Here is a 14,097-nt window from a genome sequence, read left to right on the forward strand (position 1 = left end):
ATGTCATCATTTATATTATATAGAAAAGACATTCCATTTATATCATTCTTTTATAAACTTGAAAATAAAGGAAAGCAGACAATTTTGTGTTAAAAATCAATTTTAGGTGAACACTTCTTTATCTAAAAATGAAAAATGATTATGAAGTTAAATTATTGAAATGCATTATTTTATATATTCTCATAGAATAAATTCCTTTAATGTAATGTGCATGACCTCTAAAGTATGCGAAGTGGTTTTGTCAAAAGTGATATGGAAAAAAAAAACTACTAATCGAAATACTTACCACACTATTTATGCAATATTTTGAGCACTCTGTCTCTATGTGTATGAGGAATTATTATGTGTATTTATAATTAGATTGGAACATGTGGAAATATATGTATTAAAACTTCCAATTTGAATTACAAAAAATGGAAAGTATGGCTGTAGACCAAAGAGTTGGGGAAACTATCGACTTCATGATCATGTAGGGCATGTAATTTTATGGTCACAAGCTCTAGTCACAAGGTCAATAGCAACACTTTTTGTTGTTGGCAAGAATGTTGAGCATTATCATGTCCAATATTCAATCTTCTGATATATCATATTTTCTAAAATAAAGAAAGAAATGCATCCTCACAATTTGGTATTTGCAACACAAGAGGATGATGAAGATGAATGTGTAATGGTTGGAAGAAAAGGCCACTCGTGCTCATTGTGAACAAGATTATTCCTTAGGATCAATTCAAAAAAAAAAAAAAAGAAAAAGAAAACCTTTAGGTGAAGAACTCAAAACATACTCATGTGAATATGAAATCAGAGCAAGCCTTTATATATATGGAATGGCCATTTTATGTCATAAGAGAGGATTTATTTTGGATGCTTTAATATCTTCAACCAAGCCAAGTTTTTCTTTATGGGTTACAATAAAATGCATGCAAAGTATCTTAATACACTTAAGGAATTTTGGATCTATATTTAAAAATAAAAATTCTTTAATTTATATCAACATATTGGAGGTATTGATGATTGGATTGAAATTTTGAATATTAATACATCTCCTAAGAAGAAAATATCATAATAGATTGGAATAATATTTGAAAGAGTAATTTCAAAGATACAAAAAATGTAACAACCCTATCATTAGACAAACATGTGGCAAATTTTTTATTTAGTGAGTAGGCACATTATGCAAAAGTATCCTAAACTCACATGGGTTCATTTTGTACATACACTAAATCTATTGGTAGAAAATACTGTAAATTTCCATTATTCAACCTTTATTGTAAGAACTTAAGTATCTCATTAATTTTGTAAAACAACACTCAATTTTCATGCCATGTTTTATTAACACATAATAAGAAATTTCACTCAAGATCTCTTGCTAATACATTATGGGAGCAATCGCTTGAAAAAAAGAGGGGCAAAATTATAAATCCTAAGTAGGTGTATGAAGTTTTGAACTAGGTTTACAATGGTCAACAAAGATCTATTTCTTTGGGAAAAGTATACTCGAACAATATAATTAATAAGAGATGATGATAAGTTTACAACAAGAAGGAAAACATCCAAGATTTCTGTTTATAACACATGAATGAAAATCAGATATATTGACAATCTAAAAGAGGGGTCTAATGTGTCAAACTATAGTAGAATGAAGGGCTGTGTTGTAAAATAATCTCGACACAATTTTAGTCTAGTTGATGCTAGGAATAAGAACTTTAAAATAATTAATATTTGGAGTTGTAACCTTTGAAAAACTCGTTGTGGTCCCCAATAAGGGTGTTCTCCTTTCCTCCATAGGGGAATCTTAGGTTGGTTGATCTTATGTTTGGGAAGATGGCAGAAACATCCAAGATTTGGGTTTATAACACGAATGAAAATCAGATATTGGCAATCTAAAAGAGGGGTCTAATGTGTCAAAATATAGTAGAATGAAGGGATGTGTTGTAAAATAATCTTGACACAATTTTAGTCTAATTGATGCTAAGAATACACACTTTAAAATAATTAATATTTGGAGTTTGTAACATTTGAAAAACTCATTGTGGTCCCCAATAAGAGTGTTCTCCTTTCTTCCACAGGGGAACCTTAGGTTGGTTGATCTTATATTTCGAAAGATGGCAAAAAAATCCAAGATTTGGGTTTATAACATATGAATGAAAATCAGATATTGACAATCTAAAAGAGGGATCTAATGTTCTAAAATAATCTTTACACAATTTTAGTCTAAGTGATGCTAAGAATAAGCACTTTAAAATAATAAATATTTGGAGTTTGTAACCTTTAAGAAACTCATTGTGGTACCCAATAAGGGTGTTCTCCTTTCCTCCATAGGGGAGACTTAGGTGGTTGACCTTATATGTGGGAAGATGGCATGATAGCACATGCCTGAGATTAAAGTTTTTCACTTGGTAGCAAATCTATAGGGACTATCATGAGTACATATGAACTTTGTAGCATTGGAACACCTATTGGAAAATAGTGGGACATAGCCTTATGGTTGTCTTATTGACTAGGCGTTAAAGTTTAATCTTATCCTTTATGTGATGAAAGGTTGAAATTTGTGTGGAAAGAAGGTTCAAGATATAGTCGATTGTGTTGTGCTTTGGCATGAGGATTTGCATAGCTCTAAGTGAGATTGGGAAAGAAGGCATGAGATGGGTATCTGTAATTGACTGTGTTGAGCTTTGGCATGAGTCTCTCCACACAAAGTGTCAGTAGGTTGTAGAGACCACCCTCAACGTGCAGGTTTAATGTCTCCATATTTGAGGCTAGGAGGATGGATAACCAAAATTCATGTCAAGAGTTGTGTTTTCAAGACCTCCAAATCAAAGAACAAGAAAATGAAAAGAGAAGTCCCCAACACAATCACCAAAATCTTGACACCTTCCAGGGATTAGCTTTACATGAGGGTCACTAGAGTCAAGTAAACCCATAACTAAACACTAAAGGTAAATCCACTACCGACATCAAGCTAAAGGTCCCAGAATCAATGGGACCATGTTGGAAAGTTAATGTTTATCTCCTTTCATGTTGAAACTTACAATGTATAGGGTATATAGGCTTTGAAATGTAGAGTGTACATGCAATAAAGGAAATATAAAGTATGTGATTCTCTAAGGATCTACTTTGCAAAGTTGGTGTCAACCCTTTAGAAGCACTTTAAGACTACGAGTTCAAGGTTGGAAGTATATGAACACTTGCGCTTGTTTATAGATCACCAATGCCCAAAGGTAGTGCCCAAAGGTAGACTAACCTTTTGAATACAAATAGTTTGTAGAATGGAAGGTTGCATTCTTCACATCGAGAGCATCATTATGAAATTACTCAAGGGATTCATACATGAGAATTTACATCCTTTCGATAGGGTATATAAGCTTAGGAAGTGCACAGTCTACATGCAATAAAGGGAATAAAAAGTATGAGATTATCTAAGGACCTAGTTTACAAGGTTAGTGCCAACCCTTTACAAGCACTTTAATACTATGAGTTCAAGGTTGAAATTGTATATCAACAATTGTGCTTGACTATAGGATCACTAATGCGTAGAGGTACACTGATTTTGAATATCATGGTTCTTGAAATGGAAGGTTATCAGAGCAAAATTCTTTGACATGCCATGATGATTATATCCTTTACATCCATTGCAATTCCAAAATTAAAGAAAGGATGTGTCGCATTGAAAGGAGATCATTATGAAAAACCACAACGTCAAACTACTCAAAGAATTCATACAAGAATCTCAAGTTACACAAGGTGTTAAGACTATTAACACTTAGTGGAGACAAGGTATTAACTTTCGATGGTGAGAACCTTTACCTCCATTATAATGAAGACTTACAACCTAATAGCCTAAGGCTGCATCAAGTTACATAGATAAATGGACTCATTGATTCGTTATATAAAGGGAACTTATCCGATACAACAATAGCTTTCCTGTACTACAACTCTCATATGTCTCCACTTCCTCTTGGTTTTGTAGCCTCCAAGACTATTGGGTTTGTTGCCTCCAAAATTCGAAGAACCATCCTAGTGCTCCTCTCGCAACTACCCAATAGCTCACTTTTGCACTCGTCCAACTATCCACATCTTTCACTATCCTAGGAGGAGGAAGGCAATTGAATGTTGATTGCCTATTGCTTTCCTTGACTTGCCTTTCTCGTGAACCTTCTCTAGCTAGAAGGGTTCTTTGGTTCCCCATGGCTCAATACGTCATCATTTCACGAAAGAAAGAATTACCTGCTTCATGCACTCTTCTCGAGCTCTCTTCGAGCTATCTTTTTAATTTTATTTGGCCTCTAAGGCTCTGCCTTAGGATCTTCACAAGAATGCTGAGCTTTTCATGGAGCTAATGTTGCTTTGTTAGGCCTCCAACAATATTCCACACCTTCTTTGCTTGTTATAGATCCTTCTTGCAAATTCCTTAAAATTTTCACAAGCCTCTTTCTTCAACAAGACTTGTTTAGGATTTTTATGTTGCTATGACCTCAAATTTTAGATCTTGAACCTTAAAAACAAGCCTCTAAGACTCAGACTTGGAAGAAATTAACAACCCTTGTAACCCACTACCAAGAACGTAAAAATGAATATAGAAACACCTCTCTCACAACCTCTCCCCCACACTAAATGAGAATCACATGAGATCTCAACTACCTCTCCCCCACAATTGGATGAATTTGACAATGCCTACAACATGTTACGATAATAAACACACAAATCAATAGAGAACTTATCCCTTATACTAAATGAGACCAATATATTATATTAGGAGTGTGCATCAGATCCAGACAGTTGGAAGCTGGATAGAGGAGATCAAGAGCACCATTAGGGTCACATAGCATTGTTCATTATAACCAATCTTGCTCGCCCTCTATCTAGGTGAGATTGAGATCTTTATTGTGACTCGGGGAGGGGCTGATTTTTCTCTAGTGGGATCTTTGCTCCAACTTCTCTTGTATGTAGATGATATGCTCCTACTCTCTTTCATAGCATAGCGCCTCTAGCAACACATAGATGCACTCCATATCTTTTATAAGACACATGATTTAAAGGTCAACCATGGTAAAACCAAGGCCATAATACTCAATGCATCCCAAATAGACATGAATAGAGAACATTTCATCGTAGATGGGTTGCCAGTGGAGGTGGTTGCATCCTATGCATACTTGGGGGTCCTTTTCTCTGGTCGATCTCCGCGATGTGACCAGCATTAATGAGTAGGGCTACATTGCAATGGCTAGAATCAAGCGACTATACTTTCATTCTCAATTCTAGGATCCCTAGATAAAAACCGTCCTCTTTGGCTCTCTAGTCTTGCCAAAGGTATGTATGTTAGCCCTTGTTGAGGGCTAGACCTATCATAAACAAACTAAGCTAAATTTTATATAGGTTTCCATGCTTTCACAAATGATTTATAGTAAGCCCCAAGTCCCAAATTAGATAGTCATAGCTAAGCTTTGAAACATCCCCACTTGAGCTCAATGTAGGATTTTAGGTTATCACGTATATCTACTCCACTAGACAGTATGGCTCCTACACCACAGGCAATGTAGGCTTCCTTGGTTGTCCTTGTCCTCATCTATGGCACTGGTAGTAGAGGGCAACTAGAGGTGTGGGTACACACACACATGCAGATGGTTTGAGAGCTTGGGGCTCCACATAGACAAGTTAACCCCCTTTCAGTATAGCATCAAGCCCTCCTCCATCTGGCTTACATATCACAAAGTGAACTAGGTCATCTGAGAGGATCTATATTTCAAATTATGTTACTACTGACTATACTCTAATCCTCTTCCATCCAAGGAGATTTGTAAGCATAATTAAAGGAAAAGAGAAGAATTTTTCTCTAACTAGAGTCCATATTTGCAAAGACTACTCACATTTTAGGACGGTGGGGAATATCCTCACCAGACCTAAATATAGAATAGGAGGGAGATTAACAAAAAAAATGAAGAGCTTCTACCCACACTATAGATATTGCAAGAATTCTAGGACCAGTACCAAACCCAATAAAATTGGAATGCACCACAAGTATATAGAGAAAGGCAGCAACTTAAACAAGATAATGATATTTTGCAGCATCAAATTGAGATTTTAAAAGAAGACTTCGGATTTAAAGTAGAGCAGTAGAGGATTATGATGAGAAAAATTATGAACTAGAGAAATTGATAATAAAGCTGAAGGAGAGATTGGAGCTTAAGGTCAATATGGGGCAAAGATTGGAGTAGTGGGCTAGTGAAATTAAGAAGGGACTATCAACAGAAATGTAGGAACAATCAGAACAATAAAGTTGTGCTAAGGATACATTTTTGTAGGCACAAAACATGCCACGTGCACCGGGTACAGGGGGTCCTAGGCCCCACCCCCTAGCCATGCAAAGAGCCTCTCTCTCCTCCCAAAAAGTCTTGTGAGTGATGAGAGAGAGGGTTCAAAAAAGCCTTTATACCTAGGTACCCAAAGGGGGCATATATGTATATGGGATTACTCCCAAGCCTTTAGGCATGTGTCAGCTGCCCATGGGCCTTGTCCAACAAACCACATCAACCAAATGAGGGATGAACGCCACCACCTCCAATAGCCACTACCACCGGATCATGACATCTCCACCATCCCAATCTAGAAAATTTGCTAGAGTAGCCATGCATCAATAGCACAGTAGCCTGCAAGCACACAGGTCTGCATTTTTTTGTGCTCTAATACCATGTAGGCCTAGAACACAACACATGTGCATCGGGTATGGGGGGTCCCAAGCCCCACCCCCAGCCATGCAAAGAGCCTATCTCTCCTCCCAAAAAGTCCTAGGAGGGATGAGAAAAAGGGTTCAAACAAGCCTTTACATCTAGGGCCCCTAAGGGGCACATATGTATATGGGATTACTCCCAAACCTTAAGCCACGTGTGTCAGTTGCACACGAGCCTTCTCCAACAAACCAGATCAACCAAACGAGGGGTGAAGGCTAGCTTTTGAAAGAAGGACTAGCAGCCTTGACCCCTATAGAAGAACATATTAAATCTATGGTTGATGAGGATGCAATGGCTATTTTAGGGACATTTATCTAATCTCTCAAAATTGTGGGATAAGCTAGTAACTATATGCATGATCTCTAGGCTCATATTCTAGCTAGGCTATTGCATCTTCAAAATCAGCATGTGTATGTGAATTATCATCAAATAGAAAATGTTTACTAATTTTTACTTCAAAAGAAGGTGGAAGAAGTACATAAATAAGTGTATATATGGATTCTAAGTGCACCTACTAAAGCTGAGAGCAAATGTCCTATCTATGTCATTTCTTATTTAAATGCTGAAGAGCTAGAATACAATAATGAGTTGTTTTTCTCCTACTGTTAAGCACAAATTTTCTTCTTTTGCTAGTGAAGGATGCAACACTTTCCATTGGTGATTCTATCATTAATTCTTTAACACACCCAATCCTAATTTGCCTTCATGCTGGGCACTCAAGTTCTACTTGAAGAGATTTTGCTTTTGTGAACTTCTTTAGGGGCACTTTTTTTTAGCAAGATTTTTTTGGCGAGATTTTTTGTGACTCATCTTTTAGGTGAGGTGTTTAATTTTTTAAGTTATCTTTTCCAAGTCATATTATAACTTTCATCAATACATGTAAACAAGTACATGCACACACACAACAAAAGTTTTGGGGGCAAGAAAATATAATGGTATGGATAAGATTATAAAGAATTATACTTTTTGTCTTCCTAACCACAAATAGCAAATGGAATATGCATGAATTGGATGTCAAAATTGCATTTGTAAATAAAACTCGAATGAAGAAGTCTATATGCATCAACCATAATGTAGTCCACTTTGTTGGCTTATTGGAATATTGTAAGAGCTAAGGAGAGGAGAGAGAGCAAGTTCTCTTGGTGGTAGTATTTTAAATAACAAAACGTGACCATTTGTGTGCTATCAACATGCACACAACCCAGGCAACCAACATATTGAGACTTTGCAGCAACACATTTCTACATATCTACAAGATCATCCAAATAAGGAATAGATGCAACAAGAAATGAAATAAATTTTTCAATACTACTCAAGAACACTTTGAGAACATACAACTCTATGGGACTTAAGAAGATATAACTTTAAGGGACTTAAGAACATTCTAAGAAGATATAACTCTAAGGAACTTAAGAAGGGCTACACTAAGCCTTGCTTGCACTCATGCTTGTTTGCTACCCTTTTGCTACACAAAAGGAGTTTTCAAGTCCATATGACTTCAAGCTCACAAGAACCACTTCTTACAACCTCTCAATATAACCTCATAGAGTTTCACTCCTGAAAGTGAGTTCACTGATTGATTTATCAATTGACTAAATTCCTAAATCACTCCTCCATGCAACTTATCAAGCCCAAGGGTAGTGGTTGCTTTCCTCCACTCCTACATGAACATTGTTTTCTTGTCCTTATTCTTACATAACCATGAAGATTGGAGGGGCTAACATCTAATGGATGTGGGCATGACATTTCAAAGTGTGCACACAACAATGTAGCTCCCTAACATTTACATCGCTTTTCTAAATAATAAATGAGCCAAATAAATAGGAAACAAATTCTAGATGAACCATATTATCCAACAAATGTTGTTCATAAGGATTAGGCCTCCTAACCCATGTACTAGTGCCCCACCATAAAATCATTGGTTGTCCTTGATGAATCACTTGTGGGGTCTCATGAAATGAACCACAAAGTAGTAAAATTTTAAGCAAGTAAAAACTATCCAAACTACTAAAACTAAATGCAAATGGAGAACAAAAACTGCGCAACAAAATGAGTAGGAAATATATCCCATCAACCTCTACAAAAACATCTGACTTGGATTTCTACCATCAATATGGCATATATCATCACCAAAACCATCTCCACTAGTGGCCTCATCTTGACCATCCCGCATCTTGATAGGTATCATCCTCATAGTTGGTACCCTTCTCCCCTACCTCATTGTCTAGATAATCATGGGAGGATAAGTAACACGAATTGGATATGTGTTTACCCTAATGATGCTTCTCCTCATTGATTGAGTAGCGCATACTATTAAGCATGGTAGAGGAACAACCCCCTCATTAATAATTGTAGTGATGAACTATAAGAGTTGTATAATCTAACTGTCAACACATCTAAGCTTAGTTTGTAGATCATGGTTCATCATACTAGCATGGAATTCTAACAATTTCTAGTCCACATAAGAGAACTAAAAATCAGGTATCCAGGCATCTTTATCTTGGATGCTTGTTTCTCATGTATTTGTGATGAGAGTAACTAGACCTTGGTCTCAAGGATCTATACCTAGATCAAGAGGCTAGCTAAATCATTTGATGATGTATGTGAGAGCATAGGATGCAACCAAAACCCTCTCACTCTACATGTAACTCTTGTATTCCAATGATAACTCAAAAGTGAGAGAATGCAAAAACCTTTACCATGTGGAAAGAAAGGGTGCTAATGGTAAGGATGATGGAGAAAGTGGGGAATAAGGGTAGTGAGAATGATAGAGAGGGTAGCAATGGATGCAGTGGAGTGAATTGTGGAGTAAAGAGGAGAATGAAATAGGGGGTGTAGATGATGATAACGATGGTGCTTTTGTTTGAATGCAGTGCTTAAGCTAGGGTTGTTATCATCCAAGAGACCAACATCAATCCATGAGCTAGGGTTGTCTGAATGCAGTGCTTAAGCTAGGGTTGTAATCATCCAAGAGACCAACATCAACTCATGAACTACAAGCAAAAATTGTGTGGAGATTTGAATGAGGGGGGGAAATAAAAAGATCAAGGGGATAGGAAAAGATGGAAACAAAGACGAAGGCATTGATGGAGTTATGAAGATAATAATATGAGGATGTAAGAGCACCAAAAATACACTAACAAGTGATGTGTAGCAGATGTTGAAATTTCCCCATATCTCGCATGCAACAATGGCTCATTGAAACTTATGTATGATCAAAGTTAATGGTTCCTATGATGCCATGGTCCAAGTGATTTACGTGTCATCTTCATGATTACTCTCAATCATGGATTGATTAGACCAACTTGTTGATGTGAAAAACCCTCATGCAAGAAGGGTCAAACCACAAAATCCAAATGGGTTGTTGCTTCTTGGTAAGGTTTTACTTGTCTTTTGCTAAAGAGCTCAAGCATTACCTGGCCCTATAAATTGGTCAGTTATACTATCCCATTGTTGAGGACTCATTGAGTTGTTAAGGAAATCTTCCATCAAAGTTAGGGATTGGGTTTCAAGGAGCCCAAGTTGGACTTATACAACAAAATAAGCATCCACTTCTTCAAGTTCTTAAGAACAATATGCCTATCATGCCAAGTCTTCACTCATTGCTGAATTGCTATGACCAAGTTGCTCTAATTTGAAGCTCATTCAATTTTGTGAGTTGCTGGAGGAGCCTCTTGATTGTTCCTATCTCTCCAATTTGATGCTTGGAAACTACTCAAAGACTTAGAACAAGGAGCTCCAAAGTAACTACAACTTCCAAGCCAAAATTCCATCCATAATGGAGTCAAGATCATGGTCCCTTATATGTCATGTGATATGCCCAGACTGCAGCATCCAACTTGGTATCCCAATCTCAATGATGTATACTCATCTATTTTTGTTAGAAAAGACTTGAGTACCTTGTTGGTTGACTCATCTTGACCATTGCATTGAGGACAATATGAAATACATTCCTTGATCTCACTGACAAACTCAATTGGACAACTATACTTGCAAATGATTTAGTCATAGGTGGAATTAGTTGTAGTTTGAGTGGAGTTGTCTCTTAGTGCCTTAGATTCTTCCCATTCGGTGGCATAATATATAGCCACTATAATGTAGTTGTTTTGTGTATATTGAACAATGTTCTTGAATGGGCAAACATAATCCAATCCCTACCATTGAAATGCTTTCCAAGGATATCTTGGTTATAGGGGCATATGATGCTATGGTAGCGGGCAGTCCGGTCCTTTAGCATAATCACATTCCACACAATGATCATGAGAATCTTAGAATAGGGTACTCCACCATGATCCTAGTTGCAAAACCTTGTGTTCGCCCTTGAGATGTCCTCCAACGAGTCCTATATGTGCTTCATTCAATACAACCACTTGCTCATGAGGATAGAACCCATGATGTAGAATTTCATCTACTCCCTACATGTTCCCTCCAATTAAGCCATACTTCCAAGCTTTCAAAGCTAACTACTTACGCTTGTCTTGGGGCATATGCTTGGACAATGTGGGTTGTGACAAATAATGGATTACCTCATCAAACTCTACTTCAAATAGATCATAGCAAACAATTGAGCATCTAGAAGCTTGTTTGAACTCCTTGAATTTGGTATAGGGTAGGGATAGTCTCTACACTTGCATGTTCCTTCCTCATTTCTTGAATTATTGTAGATTCAATTCTTACAATCACTAGTCATCCTTGGATGATTGAATTCTTACAATCACTAGTCATCCTTGAATGATTGTTTTGTTAATCAAATATAAAAGAGCTTGGCGAGAACAACATAGAAGATCAAAGGATTACCAAGAAAGTATCAATGGGGTAACTCTGCGCCATGCTTGCTAAGAAAGATAGAGTTAGGGTAAAGATTGATCTGCCTGCAAACTCCCTCATATCCACAATCAAGAGCATGTATATTGGGCTGCTATGACTAGGTAGATAGTTCATAAAGACTTCTATGAGTAGAATGGGAACCTACATCATGAATCCAAGTTATACATGATTGTTTAAAACCTTTGAGAAGGCTAATCCTAGCAAGAGATTTTGTGCAAGTCACCTACTTAAGTCTAGCATCATCAATCTACAAGTTATGTTTGTTCTCAAGATAGAGCTTTTGGTAGATAGCAAGAAGACAATTATCGACAGATGCAGCAAGAAAATACTCATTTTCCAACATGCATGCAAACATAACTAGCACCCTTGACCAAGCATTCCAAGCTAGCAGAATGGGATAGCCTTGATCCACAAAGAGTGAAGCCATACTAGTGCATAGTCCTACATTGGAAACACAGGATTGGCAACATTCCCATGCTTCTTTAGCCATGCAACAAACACCTATATTTTTTTCCACCTCTTGCAAAGTATCACATGAGAAAACATGCGTGCCTCAGGATCTATGGAGTGCTCTAAGGTGGATGAAACCTATGTGTAAACATGATGAAGAGAGTACCTCAAGTCAATTAATAGATTAGCTTGGACTCATAAACAGAATCTTGAGTGTATGTGCATTTCTCTATTCAAAAATACATGATAGGCTTCTTATATAGAGAGAGCCCTTTGAATAGTCAACACTTGTGGGATCCTCTGATCCACATCTCTCCTTGTGGGGATATCCTTGATCCACATCTCCACAGCATGTAGTCCACATCCTAGGGTGGCTACTTTAATACATTCCTATACCATACCTTAGCCTCTAATTATGTGCACATGGCACCATATCTCAACACCTCCCCATGGTGCCATGATCCATTGGCTACTGCAAGGTGGTGAGATGTGAGTTTACATTCCATCACCTCTCCTTAGTGCATACCTTGCTACATAAGGTGGTCACGTGTGGCTGTCAATACCTCCCCTGAGTGCTTGCATGGCTACTCTCAAGTAGTCAGGTTTGATTACAAGAATATACGCTAAAGGTGGAAAGACTTTTGCTTCTCAATACATGTTGTCGATGGCGTTCTCTTCTTTGCTTGATGTAGCTTGATGCATGATGCTTTGTTCTTCCATGTGCCTTAATGCTTTATGTGTGGGATGCCATGCTTTGTGTTATGATCATCTCGTGCACTTGTGCTTTTGGCATGCTTATGACAGCGATGTGTGCATTCATGCTTTGATTTGTCATTTGTTGCAAAGGTATTGCCAATTGATTTCTTTCAATATTGGCAGTGTCTAATCGCATACAATGATTCTGACTTGACACACACGTAGAGTTCAAAAAGGAGATCACTTTTCCTTTTTGGAGCGCGTGCAAATTCTTTTTGGATTGAAAGTTACGGTGTGGCTAGTCAAAGTTTTTATGAGGAAGAGGCCTTCGATGATGATGTGGCATAGGGATTCATATGCTGCTTACAAAGTGTGCTTGTGAGGGACTATGCTTGGGTGGCACTATTGACTGTGCATGATGATGTGGCAAGCTGTGGATGTGGCACAGTCTTAACTAGCCCTCCAAACTGATGGTTTTACTAAAACTGACCAGGGTTCCAGCCCAATCTTAACACGTGTCAAAGTTTTAACCACTAACCAATGCTAACCAACCCTTTACACGAGTGACCACACCTTGGCTAACCAAGCTTAATTGAATTTAACCAAGGTAAAGCCTTATTTGCCACGTGGCCCTTTGTTTTTTCATTTTCTTCTTCTAGGGGAAAGCAAAAATATGGCGACGCGACGAGTTGCAGCGACTCTGCTCTTCTTCTTCAGCGACCCTGTTCTTCTTGGTCGTCCTCCTTTCACAAGCCTTTCAGTCATTTGGGTGGTCACAGGCGGCTAGACGTGCAGTTGCTGCAACTTCGTTGGCTGTGCAGATGCTGGAAGCTCGTGAGCTTGTAGAAACCTTGGTTGCCGGCTCTGTTGGGGTGTAGTGAAGAGATTGTGGTGTTGCTCGTGGAGATTTGGCGATTCAAAAGGCTATCCTTGCTTCCTACAGGTGGTCGTCATAGATGGCAGCTGGAAATTCCTCTCATTTTGGCTTACCCGCTGTTGTGACCCAAATGGCGCTGAGGCACCAAGCTGTGTGTGTCGCTGCTATTGCTTGCCGCCAGACACCAACTCAAACTACGTTCATAGCATGAGTTTGGGCTTGTGGATTTCCATCGCATGTCAAAGCAATGGGCTTGTGGATCTCCACCACGCAGAAAATAGATTGCATCCAGCAACAACAAGCAGCGATGTCGGATGCCAAAAGGAAGAGATTTCTTCACGACTCACACGATTTCACCTCGCTTATGAAGGGATTGTGCAGCCATGCTGGAGCAAAGGCAAAGCGCAGTGATGGTGCAAGGGGTAAAGAATATTAGCTAGTAGATGATGGTGCCTAACCTGGCCAGATCGTCGGCGACGGTGAAGTCTCTATTGCAGCTCCATGAATTTAAAGAGTCGATTC

Source organism: Dipteris shenzhenensis, chromosome 1, assembly GCF_047967505.1.
Source record: "Dipteris shenzhenensis isolate YYH24624 ecotype China chromosome 1, Dip_SZ_1.0, whole genome shotgun sequence".
NCBI classification, from domain to species: Eukaryota; Viridiplantae; Streptophyta; class Polypodiopsida; order Gleicheniales; family Dipteridaceae; genus Dipteris; species Dipteris shenzhenensis.